At 39.5% G+C, this 22,229-nt stretch overlaps 1 long non-coding RNA gene across 1 annotated transcript in view; it reads right to left on the reverse strand.

Annotated features, from left to right (window-relative positions):
• Nucleotides 1-21,870, reverse strand: part of LOC129144995 (uncharacterized) — a 42,150-nt gene extending 20,280 nt beyond the window's left edge. The window contains exon 1 of the long non-coding RNA XR_008549943.1: nt 21,769-21,870. This is a non-coding gene — a long non-coding RNA (uncharacterized LOC129144995). The remainder of the gene's footprint in view (nt 1-21,768) is intronic.
• Nucleotides 21,871-22,229: the final 359 nt, after the last annotated feature.

Below are 22,229 nucleotides of genomic sequence, written 5' to 3' on the forward strand. Positions count from 1 at the left end.
GACATGAGGGTATCTATCATTAGCTAAGAAATGGATAAAGGTCTGGGGTTTCAAAGAGAGAGGAAGGGACTCGCATGACAAGGTCAGGGTGACTCATCTGATGATGACCAGATGGTCTGTAATTAAATGTTTGCCCTATCATATTGACATCTTTATCCCACACAATAGTTTTTTTGGTAATAAACCTGAGTCTATTACTAACCCCGCAGAAATAGTAATCAAACAGTGTGATACTGGGAACAAAACCGATAATAACACCAATAGAATAGAATACAATAGACTACAATAGAAAAGAAAGCCCGGAGATAAACCCACATAAATATGGACAGTTCATCTTTGACAAAAGATCCAAGGCCATACAATGGAAAAAGGAAAGCCTTTTTAACAGATGATATTGGGAAACATGGATAGCCATATGCAAAAAAAAAAAAAAATGAAACTAGATCCATATTTAACTCCATGCACAAAAGTTAATTCAAAGTTGATTCAAGATCTGAATAAAAGAACTGAAATCTCCATGGTATGCTGTCTTCAAATGACTTCTCTTTACACTCACTTCCCAGTGATATTATTCTATTCAGTAGTTTCAAATACCATCTATATGTTGATGATTTCCAGCTTCATAATCTTGACCTCTCCACCAAACTCCAGACACCTATAGCAACTTTCCACTTGACATGCATTTAGACATCTGACATCTAAAGCAACATCCACTAATTGAAGTTTAAAATAACCTCCCCATTACATTTCCATTCTCATCTTCCCAGTCACAGAAAATAGCAACACTATTCTGCAAGCCACTCAATCTAAAAACCTTAAAATCAAGCTTGATTTTTCTTTTTCATATCCTGCATTCATTCAACCAACATCTTTTTTGTTCTATTTTTGAATACATCCAGAATAAATTCAAATCATTCTCTCTATTCTCACTCCAACATCCTAGTACAAACCACCATTAACTCGAACTAAATTATTTCAATACCCTTCTAATGGCCTCCCTGCTTGCACCTTTAGTTTATCCTTCCCATAGACTAAAAGCGAACATTCAAACTTTATAATACATTAGTCAAAAGATATCACTTCATCACAAGAGTCCCCAGAGGTCTCCCACTTCACTTTAAATAAAACAAGACGCACCTTTCCATGATCTTGTCCCCACCGTCTTGCTAACCTCATTTCCATGTCTCCACCTTCTGTTCATCTTACTCCACTCAGAAACAATCACTATGACTGGTCACTTACCACAGATACATGTTACACTTTTAATGGGGATTATTGGGGGAAAGGGAATATAATTATATTAGCAGAATCACTGGCCATTCCAAGCAAGCTCCCACTTTGGAGTCTTTCTACACGCTCTTCTCTCTGCCCTGATGCCATTCCCTGGACATCAGCTTGGCTACTCCTTGCCTTTACCATGTTCTCTATTCAGATACATCTTAAAAAATACTTCCTTGATCACACTTCCTAAAATAACATCTCTCTTTGTTCTTTTACCCAGCCAAATTTTTTCAAGGCCCTTATCATCAACTTACAAGAGTTGGCTCATTTATTATAGTTCTTTCCTTCTGGACTTCTCTTATAATTCTTTACCTCCCGTTGTACTATAAGCCCTACATGGCAGGGATCTTTCTGTGTTGTGTTCTTGCTATATCCCAAGTGCCTAGAACTGTTCAAAATTAGCTGAATGAGAATGTGAATGAATTTAGACTCACATAACCACTGAGTCATATACTTTCTAAAGTTTTCATAATTTTATTGTTCATATTTCATCTGAATAATAACAGTAGATGACCCCAATATGTTTTTTGTAACCACATTTTCTAATGATGACTTTGAGATCCTGAGGCCTTTTAGGGATGCCTCTGCTATAGATCAGTCTATACTGCATCACTTCTAAGGAGAACCCAATTTAGAAATATCATGTAACCAGAAATCAACTGCAAATGGAGTACCCTGGAATTTAAGGGATCACACATGCACATATGCATAAATATTCACGCCCCCGTACAGGAGCAATTTTGCCTCCTTGGTAAAAATTATACTTGCTACCAAGTCAAGAATATATTCTACTTATTCTCTAGAACATGTCTTTTAGCCTTTAAAACATTTTAAACAAAAATAAAAGAGGTTCAATTATATAAGTATTCTTTCAGGGATGAGTTGACAGGATTAATATTTAAACTATCAAAATAACCTAAGTGCCCCAACACAGGAGTGTATCAAGAAGATGTGATCTATCTATCTATCTATCTATCTATTCATTCATCCATCCATCCATCTATACTATATATATATATATATATATATATATATATATATATATATATATATATATATCTGTATTTCCACACAGTGGAAAATTATTTAGCAATCAAAAAGAAAATCATGCCTTTTGCAGCAACATGATGGAACTGGAAGGGATTATGCTAAGTGAAACAAGCCAGAAGGAGAAAGACAATAGTAGATTATGTCACTTATATGCATAATATAGAGAAGCCAAACAAATGGTTGCATAAAGACAAGCTTAAAAACTAACCCTTGAGAACGTCTTCAAAGAGGAAATGCAAATGGCCAACAGGCATATGAAAAAATGTTCAGCATCACTTGTAATCAGGGGAATGCAAATCAAAACTACAATGAGATACCATCTTACACCAGTGAGAATGGCACATATTAAAAAAAATAGCTACAACAAATGTTGGCGAGGATGTGGAGAAAAAGGAACTCTCCTACACTGCTGGTGGGAGTGCAAAATGGTCCACTATGGAAAGCTGTGTGGAGATTCCTCAACCTGCTAAAGATGGAGCTTCTTTATGATCCAGCAATTCCACTCCTAGGTATTTACCCAAAGGACACAGAAACACTAATTCAAAAGGGCGCCTGCACCCCTATGTTTATAGCAGTGCTATTTACAATAGGTAAGCTATGGAAACAACCCAAATGCCCAAAAATAGATGAGTGGATCAAGAAGATGTGGTACATATACACAATGGACTATTTCTCAGCAATCAAAAAAGATAAACTCATGCAATTTGCAGCAACGTGGATGGAGCTGGAAGGGATCATGCTCAGAGAAATAAGCCAGGAAGAAAAAGAAAAATACTGGATGGTCTCAACTCATAGCAGGGATTTAGAAAACCTAAATAAGGGACCAGGAAAAAGACTAATTATAATAAAGTAAAAATCAAAATCAACAAGCAACTATAAACCAGAGACACACTACAGGGTATGGGGCGGGGAGGAGGGATTAGGGTCAAAATAAGGGGGATGGGAATTGCATGGGGAATATAACCAAGGTGAAAATGCATACATTGTACAAAAATGAAAAATAATGCAAAAAAATAAAATAAAATAAAATAAATCATTGAAAAATAAAACAACAAAAAAATCCTTAAAATCTGACTATAGAATTGAAACATCCAGAAGGGGAGGAAGAGGGAACAAATGAACTATGGGGTGGACTATGGGTGCTTTGTTGGCAGGTGCACTATGGTAACTACACCTGAATGGGGGATCTTGTACTTCAAATACCAATACCAATATAAGCCTATATATCCTCAATTAAAAAATTAAATAAATACTTCTTTAAAAACTAGGTATTCAGAAATATAGGAAAAACTAAACACAAAACAAAATAGACCAGAACCAAAAATGAATGCATTATGTGACAGATTTGCACTTTTAGAATATAATAAAATTTTAATCATGTTATTTTTTTTAATTTTCAAAGTTCTAAAATGACATCATAACAAGTTACAAATATTGCTAACAATTCACAACATTATACTAAAAACTTTAAAAATACTTAAAAATTAGGCATATTGGCCTCCCTGGCGGCGCAAGGGGTTAAGTACTATGAAGCAATCCGCAGCCTCTGCAGCATGAGTTTGATCCCCGGCCAGCCAGGGAGCTGACCCACATGGCACGGCAGACGTCTCCTGTCTCACCCGCTGCTCCCCTCAGCAATGTATTTCAGTCAGTCTGCCTGTTCTGTTCCCCACTCTGTCTCTGGTGGATCCTCTCACCCCCCACCCGACCCCGCATCTCTGGCCTGTGCCCCAGCTCTTGTATGCATAAATAAATAAATCTTTAAAAAAAATTTTTTTTTTTTTTTTAAATAGAGGCATGTTTTTATTTATTTATTTATTTATTCATTTGTTTGTTTTTGTTTATACATGCACTGGGTACAGTCAGAAGCGCGGGAGGGTGAGAGAATTCACCAGAGCCAGAGCGGGGAGCAGAGCAGGCAGAAGGACCGAAGTACACTGCTGAGGGGAGCAGCGGGCGCCAGGAGAGGTCTGCGCGCCATGTGGGACCCTCCTCCGGTGGCTGGGGAGCAGCCGGGGATCGAACCGGCGCTGCAGAGGCTGCTGGCAGCTTCGCAACCCAGCGCTCAACCGCTGTGCCACCGGGGAGGCCCCTAAAAAAAATTTTAAAAATTAGGCATATTAACTTAAAATCAATCAATAATTTTAGGGATAAAAGGATCATCTCTATAATTTCAAATATATTTCTTAGACCCAGAGTGAATCACTATTGTCACAGAACCTACCAGAATTGATACTTCTCCTGATCTCCCTTTGTAATATGAAAAAGGTAGTTTAGTCTGTTCAAAATGCAGCAATAGCATATTGTAAGTTGATATATATCCAAAAAGGCTAGAATATGTTCATGTTTTGCTGCACAGAGAACTAGACTGTCAGATATTAAACTACAAATTGGCCCTCAGACAGCTAATTACTTAGGGTCCTGAGCATTAAAAATTGAATGACTCCACAAGAGGGAGCTTTCTCCTGGGTAGGTACCCTGAACAAGTGTCACCTGTAACCTCTGACTCACTTTCTGGTGAATATATGTAAGTTCAAGGCATTACTTCCCCTTAAATTATTTTTGACTTTTAAGCAAGAAGCAGCATGATTCATACAATTACTTCTTCCACCCACAATATCTTTTAAAAAAGCCTTCTAAATGGAAAAAAAAAAAGTGCTTCCTACAGCAATTTAGTGGCAGGCTCTGGTTACTTATTGACTTGCAAAATTCTCCCTTCTCCTTTTCATTCTGTTTATATCCTAGAATAGGAAGAGTTAGGTGGAATTTATGTAAGCATTTCAACTTTGGTTCATGTCCACCCCCATACAATTTCAATTCCTCTTGACCTGGTTTCATCCAATGGTACCCGATGAGTGCCAACTTTAATTAGGATATTGATATTTTAGCATTCACACTATATTTTCCCTTTAATAGCTGAAAGTAACTTAGATTATAAAACAGAAAAAAAGATATATTCACCAAAAAAGAAATGTTGGAACTCAGAGAAGTTACTCTATAGTTAAAGGAAAGTCACTTAAACTCAGTGAGTCTCAGTTTCCTTACCTGTAAAATGGAGCTGAAATAAATACTTTTTAATCTATCTTACAGGTTTATATGGAGGGTGAAATGAGCAGTGTTTCATAGGTGGATTAATTATATAAGATTCACGGGCCTCCCTGATGGTGCAAAGGGTTAAGATGCAACCTATGAAGCTATCTGCAGCCACTGAGCACCAGTTTGATCCCCGGGCAGGGAGCTACCCACATGGTGCAGCAGACCTCTCCTGACTCACCTGCTGCTCCCCTCAGCAGCATATTTCAGTTAATCTCCCTGTTCTGTTCCCCACTCTGTCTCTGGTGAATCTTCTCACCCCCTGTACCTCTGGCCTGTACCCCAACTCTTGTATGCATAAATAAATAAATCTTTTTTAAAATTATATAAAATTTACTTAAAATGCTTATTTTTAAAAAAATACCAATTACCCATATTCCTGAAATTTTCAGAAAATTAAGTAATTCTTAGATAAATTTGGGAAATGGTAATAGGAGATGTACTTTATAAGAGGGAGAAGACTGCAGAAATATAAGATACTTGTTCACCTGATAGTACTTTAAAATTGTACAAAATATTCCCTTTAGAATTATTTTACAAATTTGTCCTTTACAAGTTTGCCTTCTCAGAATAGAGATTGTTTTGCTGTTCTTATTATTGTTTTTGCTCTTGTGATTTGAGACCTGAATTTCAACCCTGCCATAAACTGATTGGGTAATCTGGGGAACTTGTTTCATCTCTTTGGACCTTACTTTCTTCTCTGCAAAGTGATTATATGGTTTCCATTTCTGGTATTTTATTTTTCCTACCATCATTTTCTTTCAATTTCTAGTCTCTAAGTACCTAATATTATGAAGTATTTGATTATTTCAGAGCTTAACCTTATTATTTTATTAATTAGTGATCATAATCCATGAAACATAACATTTGAGAACATTATTTTAAAGACTTTATGCTGGTGTCATAGGGACTGCACAGAAGTTTTAAAAAATTGACAATTAAAACGGGGAGAACAGAAATCTGTGAACAATTATATATGAACTTTGTATCTTACTTAGACATTACCAGCAAAATATTTCCATCTTCTCTTAGATGTTTGTGGTTTCTTTTTTTTATGTTTTATGTATTTTTATGTATAGTTTATATTTATGATTTATCAGGAAATAGTATTAAAAGGTAGGGATTTCTTTTTCTATGTGGTTAGCTTACTATCTACAAGTTGTTTATGTATAACTCATCCCTCTAGTGATTTGAGATGCTTTATAATGCATTAAATTCATATGTGCATTAGGTCATATATCTGAAATATTTCATCTTACCAATTCAGTTATAATGATATGGTATGACACTGTTCAATTGCTATATCTTTATTATATATTTTAGTAACTAAATACTCTCTATACCTCTTCAGCATTTTTCTAGTAATTCCCACATACTTATTTCTATATTAAAATTTTGAAGAAATATCAGTCTATTTTCTGAAAACAGGTTTTTTTTTTTGCATTTTACTTGGATCATATTAATTATAAGTTGTTTTAAGAAGATCTAAACTGTTTACAATATTTGATTTTTCTATCCCAAAACAGGTTATACCTTTCTGTTTATTCAAATCTTCCTTGAATGTCACATAGGATTGAAATGAAAATGTAAGGAAAGAACAGTCAGAGTGAAGTACTTGCTGTAGAAACACTCTGGGATCCCTAGCAGATCTATTGTTTAGAGCTAAAAAGAGAGTAAACAAGACTGGAAGGTAGAGAAGGAGGTAGGTTGTTGAAGACACCCACCCTAACACCACTTTAAAACATGTAGACTTGATTCAAGCTGGTAACAGGCTAGTTCCAGAAAGTTTCTTTAAAAAAAAAAAAAGATTTATTTATTTATGCATCCAAGAACTGGAGTACAGGCCAGAGGTGTGGGGGGTGAGAGGATTCACCAGAGACAGAGTGGAGAACAGATCAGGTAGACTGAATGAAATGCACTGCAGAGGGGAGAAGAAGGAGAGACAGGAGAGGCCTGCTGTGCCATGTGATTAGCTCCCTGGCTTGGGATCAAACTTGTGCTGCAGTGGCTTCAGATTGCTTCTTAGTGCTGTGCTTAACCCCTTGAGCCACCAGGAAGGCCCGCTCCAGAAAGTTTCTTTAGGGGAACTAGTGGTTCTCAAACAGGGATGATTTGTTCCAAGAAAGCATTTGACAACTTCTGGAGACATTTTTGTTTGTCAGAGTGGAGGAAAAGATACTAGCGATCTAGTATCTTCTAGCTCTTCTAGATGGTATCGAGTGATACTGCCCTGGAATGCTAAGCACCCTACAATATAGAGGACAGCTCCCCTCAATACAGGATTATCTAACCCAAAATATCTCTGGTGCCGGGGTTAAGAATTCCTTCACTAGAAGAACTGAAGCATAAAGAGACCACAATCAAAATAACAATTTAAAAAGCCAGAGTAAGTACAGCCAGCTCTGCTCAGGCCTTGATGAAATTCCCGTTGACCCCTTGCTCTCAGCACTGTTGTGCAAAAGCTGCATGGAGCCAGCAAAGCCCAGAGGGTCCTGATTTGCCTCTTATTCCCACTCCTTGCAAAAGAATTGATTTCAGTGGCTTGCATACTTCATACTTAGCTACATTAAGTAAAACACATAGAAAGAATCATTTCATTCAGAAAATGTTTTAAGAAATTCATGCTGCAAAACTGTCTAAAAAATAAAAGATTTGATAGTGGGTGCAGTGTGGTAATATACATCTCAGGAGCTGTGAATGGATGCCCCTAAGTTATATGCAGTCTTATAAAACAAGATTGCCTCAATAAAGAAAAAAATAAACAGATGCACCATATATATGGCATATCAATATTTACATGTATAGAGAGACAGAGAGAGTGCATACTTCTTTAGCTTAAGTGCTCAGGATAAGGGAAATCACGCTGGGCTAATTTTAGAAGAATCAAAATGCAAGTGAATATGGATGGCTTCTCAGGTCTGATGTTGGAGGCGGCCACCCTGTGTAGTAAGCAGAAGGGCCTTGACCCGAGTCTCTAAGGCATGTGAAAACACATGCGTCTCGGAGGAAAACCTCTGAGTGACAGGACTTGGTGTTGAGAGCCTGGAAAGTGACCTGCGTGGAGTCGGGCTTGTACATCTCCACAGCCTGAGAATAATAAAATGGAGAGATCCTGCGCAGTAAGCAGAAGGGCCTTGACCTGAGTCCCTAAGGCATGTGAAAACACATGTGTCTCGGAGGAAAACCTCTGGGTGACAGGACTTGGTGTTGAGAGCCTGCAAGTGAACTGCGTACATCTCCACAGATTGACAACAACAAAATAATGAGCGAACTTCCCAGGCTCAGGCTAGGAGGCGATAAGATTATGTGTGTGAGAACTAACCGCCTGTATCCTACTGTCTGAAGTAAATAGATAATAGTAAGAAAATAGACTAATCATTCATACGTGTTATCATTATGTGGTATGCTTTGATGTTACACCTGCTACCATTAAAATAGTATATTATAAGCACTAAGACAATAAAGATTTGCTGCATGCTGGACATGACAGTCCCCCATGTCTGATTTCCTTCACCGTCGCGGGTCAGGACTCACTAGAAGTCCACAAGTGGCGCCCGAATACAGGGACCTGAAGTTAATACCTCCCACCGAGAGTGACAAGGTGGCTTGAAGTTAATACCTCCCACCTGGAGTGACGAGGTGGCATGAAGTTAATACCTCCCACCTAGAGTGACAAGGTGGCCTGAAGTTAATACCTCCCACCCGGAGTGACGAGGTGGCCTGAAGTTAATACCTCCCACCCAGAGTGACGAGGTGGTGGCAGCGGCGGGTGATAGTTTACAAAAGGTGGTGAGTAAACAAGGGGAAAATAACAGAATGGGGTATTCTTCTTCTCATCTTCCTACTTTTGCTTCTCTGTTGAAATATTTATTGGCTGAAAATGGGGCAAAAGTCCCACTCTCTCAAATTCTTGAATATTTGAATGTTGTGACTGAATTTAATTTTTGGTTTCCTGATACTGGTACTTTTGATATTGAAACAAGGGACCAGGTCCAAGAGACAATGGTCCGGAAACATAAGCAGGGGGAGCAGATCCCTGTAAAGTTTTGGTCCACATGGGCTATACTTAGAGTAGCTATGTTAGCTGTCGATGGAAAACTCCGTCCTGACGCAGCCGTTTTGGTTCAAACGGCACAGGAATCTTTACATAAGTATGACCTTGATGATGACACTCTGGCTAAGGCAGCTCAAGCTGTTCAGCAATCTCTAGAAGATTGTGGTGATGATGTTCCTTTGCAAGAATCCAATAAGGGTGATCAAGGGGCTCAGCCTTTTGTTGTAGCTCCTGCTAATAATTCTGCCAAACCTTTTTCAAATATGTCACCAGAGGAGTGGTGTTCAATGTTGCAGCCTTCCCTTAAACAGGGTCGAAGACAGTGCTCAGGTCTCAAATCAGCTGTGGAGAATTTATGAGAGTTTACTTTAGGGGGTTCAACTTCTCAGGGACTTCAAATCAGGTCTCCCGTCCTTCTTCATGAGGAGGAGGAAATAAAAACAACAAGGTCTCATGAAATTCGGCCTGAGGATGTGTCTTTACCTGACACTGGGGAGGAGGCTAGGTTCCCCCCACTAGAGTTTTGCCATTTGCTCCTTTTAAGAAAAAAGAAAAAGAAAAAAGGTCTTTCTAAATAATAGTATTCAAAGTTCATTCACAATTGTTAAAGTGAAAGAAAACGGTTAAATTTGACTATATGAGACTATATGACTATAATATGACTAAAAGGTTTTTATTAAAATAGTATAAGCCCACTGCGGCAGGCAGGTGGGGGCTGCCCCTGGTCTCAACAAGCAGCTGCCTGGATTTTTTTTTCCAGTGTTGGGATCACTGGCAGGTCTCTACTGCCTTCCCATTGTGGAGGACTGGACTTTCCTTTTGTCCACCTTAACAAACTATTTTGGTTCATTCTAGAAAAAGAAAGTTCTATTTCCCTGGGTGTTTCTCATTTTAAAGTCTACATTGTTTAAGGTAAAAACTGTGGAGTAACTTTGGACTTGCAAACAAACTATACAAAATGTTTATTGGTAAAAAAAGCTTTTAAATTTACTTATTAGACCTATAAAAGGTTATGTTTCTTGTTAAAACTAATGAACCTGGTAAAATATACAGTATTAATACAGACATTTTTGAGCTAAATTCTAAACCTCAAATTTTGATAAAAGCCTACAAACAGGCAGACTGTAAAACTTTACCTCTTCTCCTGTTCTCAAGATAACAGTGTTCTTTTATGTTTTAAAATATGCCCGTTCCCAGCGAGATAATGTGTTAACAACCTAAAGCCAAAAAATCATTTCTTAAAAATATAAACTCCCAAAATATTTTCTCATCAAAAAAGTTAGTAAAAACTGCCGTGACTGCTGTGGTCTCGAGCCCAAGGTCTTTGGTAATAATTAAGATTAGATACTTATTCTGTGTACAGATTTTAGCTGTTAACTCATTAAAAACCTCAGTATCTTCACACATATTGGTAAAATAACTATGTTTTAAAACATATACACATGGCCAAAATTTTAAATGTATATCAAAAGATCTCTGTGTCTGTTTGTGTCTGCTTTTGTGTTTTTGTTTTGTTTTGTTTTGTTTTTTACCTCCGGAGGACTAATCATAAATGGCGCCTATGTAAGTTCTCATAAAAACAAATTTTGAGATCATGATCCAAAATTTTTGATATACAAAAACTAGTTCAAATTTTATAATATAATTCCAAGTATATATGCATTAAGGTTATGTTAAATATTAATAATTTACTGCTTAAATGTATCTTTAAAGTGCTTTTCTTTTCTTGACTGAAAAAAGGTGTGTGTGTGTGTGTGTGTATATACTTACATATATAAATTTTTTGTCATATTAACTTTACCAAGTGAAACTCAGCTATACTGTTTTTAAGTCAATTTTAAAAATCTGCAATGTTTAAAGTAGCATTTTGGGGTGACAAACACACAAAGCACCTTCTTGTGTTCTGAACTACTGAAAAGAAACCACCATCATAATTTGTTGAATGTAAAAAACAGAGAAAAAGCTAAAATTAAGGGTATGTAGTAAGTGGTAAAAGGTTTGAGGGAAAGTTAATTTTATTTGCCTTGGTTTATAAAACCCAAATAATGGGCTTGAAGAGAAACAATGATATGTGTTGAAAATTTAACTGTATTGCATTATTTGATCAATTTATTCATTGGATAGAAAAGGACTAATTATTACTGAAGCCTGCTTTCATGTGGCCACACAGGCCATTTCAGTAAATTCCCCTCGGAAATCAGAAATCGCTTCTAGAGAAACGAATTCTCCTAATGCTGCAGCTCCTCCTGAAACCTTATGTTCCCAGCTTTAAAAAAATTAAGTTATGTACATGTTTCTGTAGACACCTTTTCTCATTTGATTATGGCTACAGCGAACACCGGAAAAGCCTTTAAAAATGTGTCTCAAGATTTAATGTTTTGCTTTGCTTGTGCAGAAAAGCATAAACTATTAAGACAAATAATGCACCTGATTACACCTCCTTTGCCTTCAAAAAATTTTTTAATTCATTTAACTTGTGGGAGAGGCTATGCTTGTATTTTTCTACAGGACACTGTTTGATTTGCCTTTAAGGTGCCCTCTTTAAATAATGAACAGCCTGCCCAGTGATATCAATGGAAGGTGCTGCCTCAGGGCATGGCAAATTCTCCTACTATGTGTCAGTTTTATGTTGACAAGGCTCTAGTTAGTTCACGGCAGCGATTTCCAGATGCTCGCATTTTACATTATATGGATGATATTTTAATAGCTGCTGACAGTAACTCTGTCCTTTCTCAAGTTGTACAGTTTTTATTAATGGGACTTCCAAAGTTTGGTCTTTTAATAGCTTCCGAGAAAATTCAAACCTTATCACCTTTTAAATATCTCGGTAGCCTTGTTGACCGGCAGACTGTGCGACCTCAATGCATGAAACTGCAACAAAAGCATTTAAAAACCTTAAATGATTTTCAAAAGTTACTTGGAGATTTTAACTGGTTACACCCTACATTGGGCATCCCTAATTATGCTTTAACCCATCTTTTTCAAAAGATAGAGGGCGATTCAGATTTACAAAGCCCTAGGCATTTAACCCCTGAGGCCCAAGCACAACTTTCTTTTGTGGAGCAACAAATTAAAAAACAGTTTGTTTATCGATACCAGCCTGATTTGCCACTTAATTTATTGATTTTTGGCACTCCTAAAAGTCCTACAGCAATAACTGCACAACAGGACAAGCCACTAGAATGGATATATATTAAAAATTCAAATTATCAAACTGTAACTCCATATATTGAACTCATTGCTGAAATTATTGTTAAAGGAAGGCTCCGTGTTAAATCTATATGGGGCTTTGACCCCTCTGTTATTATTTTGCCATTTTCTTCCTCTTGGTTTCAACGAATTTTTTCCCTTGTCAGATACACTGCAGCTTGCATTGGCTGATTATCCTAATGACATTGGATGTCACTACCCTGCTGGAAAATTATGGGATTTTCTCAAGTCTACCAAATGGATAATTTCTGATACTGTTGTTCTTGAGCCTATACCTGGAGCTCCTGTTTATTTTGTAGATGGCTCTTCTTCCGGTATTGCAGCTGCTGTGGGACCACAAATTTAATTTTCAGTCCACACCCTTATTCATCGGCTCAACAAGTTGAATTAATTGCTATATTTCATTTTTTGCAGCAACTGCCTCCTGGCCCAGCTAACATTATTACTGACTCTTTATATGTTGCCCAATTGGTTCCTCGTCTTGTTACAGGTACTTTACATTCTAAACACCCTGTTCTTGCCTCTTTGTTACAGCAGCTTCGATCAGCGCTGCGATCTTACGATTATCCTCTCCATATTGCACATATTCGTGCACATTCTGGCCTCCCTGGACCTCTATCTTGAGGCAATGAAACAGCTGATGCATTAACCACACAAATTTTTCCCGTGTTTTCTTCCCCAGAAAAAGAGCATGCTGTTCTACACTCCAATGCTTTTCGGTTACCTTCTGCCTATCATATTCCTTTACATCAAGCTCTTTGTATCCTCCAGAGATGTTCTGCCTGTGCACCATATCTATGCCGGACCTCTCCAGCTGGAAGTAACCCATGCAGTTTGTGCCCTAATCAGATCTGGCAGATGGATGTCACCCATTTCCCTGCTTTTCGCCCTTTATCATATTTACATGTTACTGTTGATACCTTTTCAGGGTTTTTGTGGGCAACAGTCCAGTCAGGGGAAGCCTTTGTTCATGTTCAAACTCATTTATTTTCTTGCTTTGCTGTTATGGGCCTTCCCACGAAACTCAAAACAGACAATGGTCCTTCTTACACTTCGCGTCGTTTCTTTGATTTTTGCAGGGAATGGCAGATTCTTCATCTTACAGGCATTCCTTACAATCCTCGTGGCCAAGCCGTTGTTTAACGTTCTCATCGTACTTTAAAAACATTGCTTTCCTCTTTAATTATAAACAGAAAAGGGGGAGCACAGGGAGGATGACATCACTGGATACAAGAAACCCTGTTATCAGCTCTTTTTACTTTAAGCTTACTGAATTTACCACAGGGGGACCCTGTAACACACAGCAGTAAGCATTTTGCCGCTCAACCAGCACGCAGTGTGCAAGAACCAGTATGGTTAAAAACCCCAGAAACAAATGAGTGGGAGGCAGGGGTGATGATTTTAAAGGGAAAAGGCTATGCTTCTGTCATTTTAGATGGATCCTGTGAAACAATTTGGACACCTCTTTGGCTTGTCCGGTCCCGGATCCCGGCCATCCAAGAGACCACCCCAGACTCTGGATGACAATACCATGAGAGACCCTCCGGCCACTTCTCAGCCACTACAATGGGAGACACAGAAGCCATTGATCCAAGGCATGGCCCGTCTTTCAATGAAAAGAAAAAGGAAGGCCACCAATAGTCCTGTTGCACCCATTACATGGGGCAGTGTCAAAGCACTCAGCAATCACGGTGAACAAGTTCTCCGCAACCAGGGAGCTCCAATTAACCCGGAAAATATGTTCCTTGCTATGGTGGCAGTTATCACATGCACCTCTGTGGTAGGTGCCAACTATACATATGTATATTGGGCATACATTCCACACCCCCCATTGCTACAGGTGGTGGAATGGGGACACATTGGGCCTGTCGTCTTCACCAATATGGACTCATGACTTGGCATGATGGAGGTATGGCACCCCCGAGACCTCGCTTGTCGCTTGCTTCTGGATGGTGGGGACCTGAACAATGGGACTTTTGGAAGCTAATAGTCGCCACCACCCTTATGCAATTTTGGAAAGGCAACTTCTCGGGAACATCACATTCTGTGTCTCATTATCACTTTATATATAATACCAGTTTCTATATAGAAGCCTGTGTTCGATTCCCTTATGTAATAGCTATTGGCACTGTTTCCTTTGATGAAAAATTTAAAACTGTAACATGTAATGACTGCTCTTTATACTCCTGTGTTAACTCATCTTAGCCGACACTCTCATTGTGTTAAAAGCTAGAACACATTTGTGGCTGCCTGTGAACCTGACTCGACCCTGAGAGGAGTCTCCAGTGACTGGGACATTACTTAAGGTGATTGGGAAACTCCTCCGCCGCACTAGATGTTTTGTGGAATGGCTTGTGCTTGCCATAAGTGGACTGATTGCAATCACAACTATGGCAGCGGTTGCAGGAGGGGCACTTCATACTGCAGTACGGACTCATGATTTTGTTGCTAATTGGCCTCATGACTCTCGACTCCTCTGGCAACAACAAGTCCACATTGATGAAGATTTACAAAAACGAGTGGGAGAGTTACAACAAACTATTCAATAATTGGGTGATCAATTTATAACTTTGCAATAACAAATTGTTACATTGTGATTGGAATGTTAGTACTTATTGTGTAACTCCTGTGCAATTTAATAATGTTTCTACTTCATGGTCTCAAATTCAGCATCACCTTAACTGTGTTCACGGTAATTTGTCTTTGGATGTAAAGTCTTTGCAAAATCAAGTACTTCAATACTTTTCTAAAAAATTGCCTACAAATTCTATTGATGGATTGGCTGAGGGTATTGCCAATGCTCTAAAGGGTATGGACCCTCGTTCATTTAATCAAAGTCTGACTCATAGTATTGGGAGTGGAATTATAGCGATAATAATATGTACTTTGTTGTTTGGAATAGGGTACTACTGCCTCCGACGATGGACAAGCCTCCGGTTCGACTCAGCTAAATTGATTCTTAAATTATTAAAGACAAAAGGGGGAGATGTTGGAGGCGGCCACCCTGCGTAGTAAGCGGAAGGGCCTTGACCCGAGTCTCTAAGGCATGTGAAAACACATGCGTCTCGGAGGAAAACCTCTGAGTGACAGGACTTGGTGTTGAGAGCCTGGAAAGTGACCTGCGTGGAGTCGGGCTTGTACATCTCCACAGCCTGAGAATAATAAAATGAAGAGATCCTGCGCAGTAAGCAGAAGGGCCTTGACCTGAGTCCCTAAGGCATGTGAAAACACATGTGTCTCGGAGGAAAACCTCTGGGTGACAGGACTTGGTGTTGAGAGCCTGCAAGTGAACTGCGTGCATCTCCACAGATTGACAACAACAAAATAATGAGCGAACTTCCCAGGCTCAGGCTAGGAGGCGATAAGATTATGTGTGTGAGAACTAACCGCCTGTATCCTACTGTCTGAAGTAAATAGATAATAGTAAGAAAATAGACTAATCATTCATACGTGTTATCATTATGTGGTATGCTTTGATGTTACACCTGCTACCATTAAAATAGTATATAATAAGCACTAAGACAATAAAGGTTTGCTGCATGCTGGACATGACAGTCCCCCATGTCTGATTTCCTTTACCGTCGCGGGTCAGGACTCACTAGAAGTCCACAGTCTGAGAAAAATGAAAAGTATTTCCTTCTAAAGAATCACATTACTGGGCCTCCCTGGTGGCGCTGGTGGTTGAGCGCTGCACTGTGAGGCTGTCCGCAGCCTCTGCAGTGTGGGTTTGATTCCGGCCAGCCAGTTAGATTCCCAGATGGCCAGCAGACCTCTCCTGTCTCGCCCGCTGCTCCCCTCAGCAGTGTATTTCTTCAGTCTGCTTGTTCTGTTCCCCACTCTGTCTCTGGTGAATCCTCTCACCCTTTTGAGCATCTGGCCTGTACCCCGGTTCTTGTATAAATAAATAAATCTTTAAAAAAAAAAGAATCACATTACTGAAATTGTTATTCTACCCACTTCTTAAAGTGTCCTCTGTTCCTGTACCTCGAAAGCAATATTTATCATAACACATACAAATACGGAAATCATAAAGGAGCTTGAGTATATAGTAAGGGAAAAGTGAACATATAGCTATTGATATTTTGTTTGAAGTAATACAACAATATCAGTGAAAAACAACTAACACTAAACGTGTGGATACACTAAGGGCATTATCTCATTGACTCCTCATGAAAATAAGGTGATAGGTAGAGGCCATCATTACACATTAGGGGATAAGGTCAGAGGGTCAGTGGATAACTCCTCTGCCCATTTACCCAGTCAGGGAAGAGCAGGGACTCTGGCGATCTGTCACCAGAACCCATCATTTTAAACACTAGGCTATATTGAGACTGCTGTTCCTCTTAATACAGACACACACTTGGGCCTCCCTGGTGGCGCAAGGTTGAAGACAGTGCTATCAAGCTATCGCCAGCCACTGCAGCACGAGTTCAATCCCTGGCTGGCCAGGGGGCAGCCCACAAGGCATAGCAGACCTCTCCTGTCTCACCCACTGTTCCCCTCAGCAGTGTATTTCAGTAGATTCGCCTGTTCTGTTCCCCACTCTGTGAATCCTCTCACCCCCTGCACCTCTGGCTTACAGCCCAGTTCTTGTATGCATTAATAAATAAATCTTTAAAAAAAAAAAAAGGCACACATTTCCTAATCTCTATCTTATGGTATTGTGGAAATGACCTTGAGGGATAAGCATCTAGGCTCCCATTCTGTACTCATGATGTGGGACCTGTCTGAGGTCCTATGTACAGTGAGTCACAGGGTGGGCTCTATTGCCTGATGCTTCTTGTAATACATCACAGTCCTTTTTAATTATCAATGTATTTCCCCTTGCCTTAAAATCCATCTATCATGTGCAACTATAAGTGGATTCTATAAATAAATATATTTTAAAAACTGGCACAATGTTAAACTTTGTTACATGGAGTGCTGGAGGGATTTTCTCTTCCTGGTCCCAGAGTGCCCCTTTCTCCAAGTCTAGCAGTGCATGGTCTACCCAACACCTGATGCCTGCAGTGAGTAGCCTCTTTAGTGTTTAGCGCCTACAGGACTCAGTGGCCAACAGTCCCACCTTGGGCCAACAGTCCCCTCTGAACCTCCTTGGGAAGCTTTACAGCATTTACAGAGGCAGGCACTTCCCTGTGAACAGCTCTCCCTGGGATCCCAGAAAATAGGTTTTCAGCAAATTCTGTCAACATATTACCTAAGCAACTTCATGGCCACCTAGTGAGCTCTCAAGAAAGTCTAGTGCTCAATCTTATAGATAGTGACTATTTTTCCTATGTACAAATCCTATATTCTTTAGAACTCTCCTCCTCACTAACCATTTCACAATATTTTCAATGCTCTGCTATAGTCAATAACTCTTTTTATTAAACTTTCTCTGTGCACCTGACTGTGAAATATCTGTTCCCTGGTTGGTCCCTGACCAGTACAGGAATTAATATCTGAAAATTACCTGGCACTCCATAATCATAAACAAGAGAGCAATGAAGTCAGGGCCAAAGGGAAATGTATTCTTCTTTGCTTGGTCTGTCATCTAAGTTTCATGGAATGCAAAAGAAAGGACCAATCATATTGCGCTTTTTGTAGGTGGTATCCATGATATATATAAATATTGCTTCATAATAAAAATAATTCCTGATTGTTTAATTTGAATCATTTCCCTTTCCCAGAAATGAGTACTTTTGGCCATCAGCTTTTGTGACAACAACACAACCTCACGTACACATGGCTTACATGTTTGGTCATTAAACAATCAAAGCAGGCCCTTTGACATCCACAGCAAATATTGCTATCCCTTCTTTAAACAAGCAAAACCTGTCACTGTGAGCATTAAAGAACTCTGGAGGGCAAGTGATAAACAGCAAAGCTGGGAACGAGGACTAAAACCCAAGTTTTCCAAACTCATTGTTATTTTTTCATTGCCTCCTCCATATCTCTGTTTCCTGGACAGAAGCTTTATCTTTTGCTAAGGACTCTGAAACATTAGCAAACAGGAGCGTGGGCGGGGAACCATGTGGGGCCCCACAGTGTTCTTCCAGCACTTCTCACATCACTATTGAACAGAAGAGAGCTCGTGCATGGACGAAATACCGCCAGCTCAAAACAGAGTCAGGAAACGATGGTTAGGACCAGGAGGAGCCATGAAATGGTGTTGCACATAAGCAGGGATTCCTAAGCTCCTTCTCAGCTGGGACTCAAAACTGAATGGAAAGGGAAGAGTTGGGGTGGAGATGTACAAGAGGGAGCAGTCAACAATCATTCTGATGGTCCTGTGTGATTCTAGCCAAGTTCAACGGGAGAACTTCGTGCCACCTAAGGATGCATGATGACTGCCCTCATGTGGTGGTTTCAGAGTCGCACACTGCCAAACCTGTAACGAGCCCTAGAAATCTGTGTGGTCACCCCAGCTTTGCCAACATCAGAGCACCCATAGGCCTCCACCATAGTCTGTTGTATATTCCCGTCTCCCACATTCTTATCTTCCCCCACTCTCTTCCCTCTTGGATGCCTCAGACCAATCGTCAGTTTTCAAGGGTCAGTTTTAAAGTGTGTCTTTATTTGGTCCTCTCTGTTTGGTTTCTCTATATTTCACATGTAAGTGACATGATCTGGTATTTATCTTTCTCCTTCTGACTTATTTCACTTAGCAGTCTCTCTTCCAGCTCCATTTGCTGCAAATGGCATGAGTTCATCATTTGTGGCCATTGGGCAGTATCCCATTGTGTTATATGCCACATCTTCTTGGTTCAAGCATCTGTTTTTCAGCATTTAGTTTCCATAGTATTGGCTACTGTGAATAGTGCTGAAATAAATATAGGAGTGCAGGTTTCCTTTTGAATTAGTGTTTTTGTGTCCTTTGGATACCTAGGAGTGAAACACCTGGGTCATATGGTAGTTCCATTTTAGTCTTTTAAGGAACCTCCACACAGAGTTCCGTAGGGGCTGGAACCAATCTATAATCCCACCAACAGTGTAAGAGGGTACCTTTTCCTCTACACCCTCACCAGCACTTTTTGTTCCTGGATTTTTAATATGGGCCATTCTCACAGGTATGAGGTGGTATTTCATTGTTTTGATTTGCATTCCCCTGATGATAAGTGATGATGAATATTTTTTCATGTGTCTGTTGGCCATCTGTATGTCTTCATTGGAGAAATGCCTATTTGGTTCTTCTGCCCATTTTTGATTGGATTGTTTGGTTTCTTTTTGTTGAGCTGTATGAGCTCTTTGTAGATCTTCAATATCAATCCATTGTCAGATGTATGGTGTGCAAATATTTTTCCCATTCAGTGGGTGTCTTTGTCTTAGTTACTGACTTTTTTGCTGAATAGAAGCTTCTCAGGTGTAGTCCCAGTTGTTTATATTCTCCCTTGTTTTCCTTGCTGCTGGGAACAAATCCACAAATATTTTTCTAAAGTTTATGTCATGGAGTGTTTTGCCTGTTTTCTTTTATGTATTTTACAGCTTTAGGTCTTGCATCCATGTATTTTATCCATTTTTGAGTTGTATGATGTGAGATGGTCTAGTTGATGGCAAACTTAAATTCTGTATCTATAGAAGGAACAGATCATCCATGTTTCTGTGACTGGAATATGTTCTCAACATTGGTGCTAAATCCCCTTCAGATTTCTGATGCCATTAGTTCTGTTATTCTGTTTCCCCTGCCCCCCTTTTTTTTTGAGGCCCTCACTGCTGTGAGTTTTCCTCTGCTAGGCATACCCCACCCTTCCCACACTGGGTCAGGGAACTAACTAGAGGGCAGCTGAGGGTTGCTGCTGTCAGGCAGGGCCCTATGTGGCCCTGACCAGGGTTTATACCAATTCCCAAGGTGCTAGTGGGTCATTCTGAGGTTGGTGGTGCTTCCTAAAGGACAGCTGAGGGTTACTGATATCAGTTGAGACCTGTGTGGCCCGGACTGTAGTGTGTGCCATCCCCAATGCTAAAGGCCATGGCTGAAGAGCAGTTCTCTCTGTGGCCTGGGTCCTGCATCTGCTCCCAAGGTGCTAGTGTCTGAGACAGAGGTTAAGGGTACCTCCTGAGGGTGACCGGGGAGCACCTGGGAGGGGTGACCCCGACTGGGGCCTCCTTCTGTTTCTGAGCCACTGATTGCTTGTGGAATTCACTAACAACTTGCAGTCCACAGAGACTCAGAAATGTAATTCCAAAGTCAGGGAATATCAGTGGTGCCACAGGCACAAGCCAGTCTCCTGACCACACTCCCACCAGGGTCTGGACCACTCCAGGCCTCTACCCCATGCCCTGACACAGCAGCTACAAGATAAACACAACTGTAATTTAAAACAATCTTTGGTGTTGCCTGCCCAGCAAGACAAGATTTTTCAAGAGAATGGGCTATAGTTTTTGTTAGAAGGGGGTAATTATGTTAGATGATGTAATTTTTATTTTTCTTTTAAGTCTGATTTCTATTCTTTCATCTTATTAAGAGATTCTATGAGACTAAACAATATACTTTATATTCTTCTTTTCTGATTAAATCTTCCTATAGGTACCGATATGATAGAAATTGATGATGAATTCTCTAAAATGACTTCAAATATAGATATTTATTTATTTCAATAATTTATTACCCAATCCAATAAACATAGATCTCAGATCTCATAGATCAATAAACTCTGATCTTGGAGTTTTAGCCCAAGAAAGAAAAGAACAATGAGGGGTTCATAACCCCTCCCCCCAATATACAAACATCACAGAAAATGGAGACAAGAAAATCAAAGACCTTTTCTGGGAGGAAGAGGTTCAAAACCAAGTACTCAAACCAAAATTACCAAAATCAACCTCACCAGGGGCGGGGGGTGGGTGGGGGGAGAAGGGAGTAGGATCAAAACAAGGGTGGTGGGAATTTTACAGGGAATATAACCAAGATGAAAATGCATACATTGTACAAAAATTTAAAATGATGTAAAAAAATATATAAAATAAAAATAAAATCAACCTCACCAGCCTTACAAAACTAGTTCTATCAGCATTTTCTCCTGCTAATTTTGATTTTAGAAGAAAGAAAAAGATCAGATTCCACAGCTAGTGATCCCAGAGGCTGACATGGTAAAAATGTTTACCTTTTGTCTCATTATTGTCAGGAGTCCCAGGGTCTTCCTGTGCAGCACCTATCCAGGGGTGAGCAGTGTCCAGCTGATAAAGCAGATCCCTTCATGGTTGTCCAAATGTCCAGGAGGAGAGGAACCCCTTATCCCTCTGGGTTTTCTTGGTCTAGTAAATCAATTTATATCAGGAAGGTTAGTAGCAGAAAAGAACATGTTTAATTATAAAAATAAGGATAATCTACATGGATATAGATTCTAAAGTCAAGGAGGCAAAATGGGGTTATATAGCATGAGCTAAGAAATGGTACAGGGGCCTGGGGCTTCCAAAAGACAGGAGTGGAATTTACATGATCGGGAGAAGGTGACTCATGATGATGAGATATAGTTAGATGTTTACCCTGCCATTTAGATGGGTTTCTGCACTAGACAGGTTATGTATTCTAAAAATCCTAATTTTGGATAACAGCCCCGATTTT

The sequence above is a fragment of the Talpa occidentalis genome, unplaced genomic scaffold (assembly GCF_014898055.3).
Source record: "Talpa occidentalis isolate TD23 unplaced genomic scaffold, MPIMG_talOcc4v2.1 talOcc4.8, whole genome shotgun sequence".
NCBI lineage: Eukaryota > Metazoa > Chordata > Mammalia > Eulipotyphla > Talpidae > Talpa > Talpa occidentalis.